Here is a 1345-nt window from a genome sequence, read left to right on the forward strand (position 1 = left end):
CCTGCAGCAGGTGAGGTGAAACGACAGCACAGGCAATATAATGACCAATATGGTTCAATCAGATTCATTGTGCTTTGTTCAGTTCCATTCTCACCTTAACAGGTCCAGCAAACCTTCACACATGGGGTGAGAATGGAACGCCTCCCTACCCTCTTTGTGATGGGAGAGGAAGAGGCTCCTCTGCAGCTGTCTCAAGACTTGGCTGATGGTTGCTACCGTTGGCGCCATGACCAGGTGCGCAAGGCAATTGTAGAAGTGACCACCACAACCCATAAGTCCAATAAACATCACCCCAGAAGATTGGGATTGATTAAGCCCCGGCAGAGTCACCTGGTTGACAGCATCTGAGCTCCTGTGGCGCAATCGGTCAGCGCGCGGTACTTATAAGACAGTAACCTGCAGAGTGATGCCGAGGTTGTGAGTTCGAGCCTCACCTGGAGCAGGGAGCTTTTACCTGCAGCAGGTGAGGTGAAATGACAGCACATGCCATCTAATGATCACTCAGACATATCTGTCAGTCTATAAAAATACATTCTCAATATTGACATAAGCCTCCATGTGTTTCCTTAAAAAAACAGACGGCAAATCAGCATCTCTCATATAAACATGACGGAATTTGCAAATAACTTCTGGTGCATTTTTTTCCTTCACAAAAATGAGAAGTGTTTATGTGTGTGTCACATGTAATGTATTAAAAGAACACGTCTAAAACAACTCTTGGAGCTCCAAGCCCTCATCCTCCTTCATGAACTCCTCGTCTCTTTTGACTTAATTTTAAGAAGCACTGATAAATGTCAGCTTCACAATGAATTCATTTCATCTCTCCATAACTGAGAGAGAAGCCATGCACACCTGCTGTTTACATTTTTAAATGCGATGGGCTTCATGTGGTTACTTTGTGTTTCAGAAGTACTAACCATGGTGATTGACAAAACTGAAAACAGTGTGTGAGGTGAGTCAAGATTTTGAGGCTGTATTGAACAGCTCCAGTGGTGTAATTGGTCAGCACGTGGTATTTGTAAGACAGTAACCTGCAGAGTGATGCTGAGATTGTAGGTTCAAGCTTCACCTGGAGCAATGGGCTTTTAACTGCTCCAAAAGCAGGATTTTGAAATCAAGTCTTTGACATACAGGAAGCCAGTGTAAAGACCTCAGAACTGGAGTGATGTGATCCACTTTTTTGGTCTTAGTGAGGACTCGAGCAGCTGCGGTCTGAATCAGCTGTAGCTGTCTGATGGATTTCTTATGGAGCCCTGTAAAGACACCGTTACAGTAGTCGAGTCGACTGAAGATAAATGCATGGATAAGTTTTTCCAGGTCTTGCTGAGACATAAGTCCTTTAATC

The 1345-nt window shown here is 44.2% G+C and overlaps 1 non-coding gene across 1 annotated transcript; it reads left to right on the forward strand.

The window, feature by feature from the left end:
• Positions 1-348: 348 nt before the first annotated feature.
• On the forward strand, positions 349-442 carry trnai-uau. Its single transcript has 2 exons — positions 349-386; positions 407-442. It is a non-coding gene; the product is annotated as a tRNA-Ile (tRNA).
• The last annotated feature ends 903 nt before the right edge of the window (positions 443-1345 follow it).

This window comes from Micropterus dolomieu, unplaced genomic scaffold (assembly GCF_021292245.1).
Source record: "Micropterus dolomieu isolate WLL.071019.BEF.003 ecotype Adirondacks unplaced genomic scaffold, ASM2129224v1 contig_9124, whole genome shotgun sequence".
In the NCBI taxonomy this organism is placed as follows: Eukaryota; Metazoa; Chordata; class Actinopteri; order Centrarchiformes; family Centrarchidae; genus Micropterus; species Micropterus dolomieu.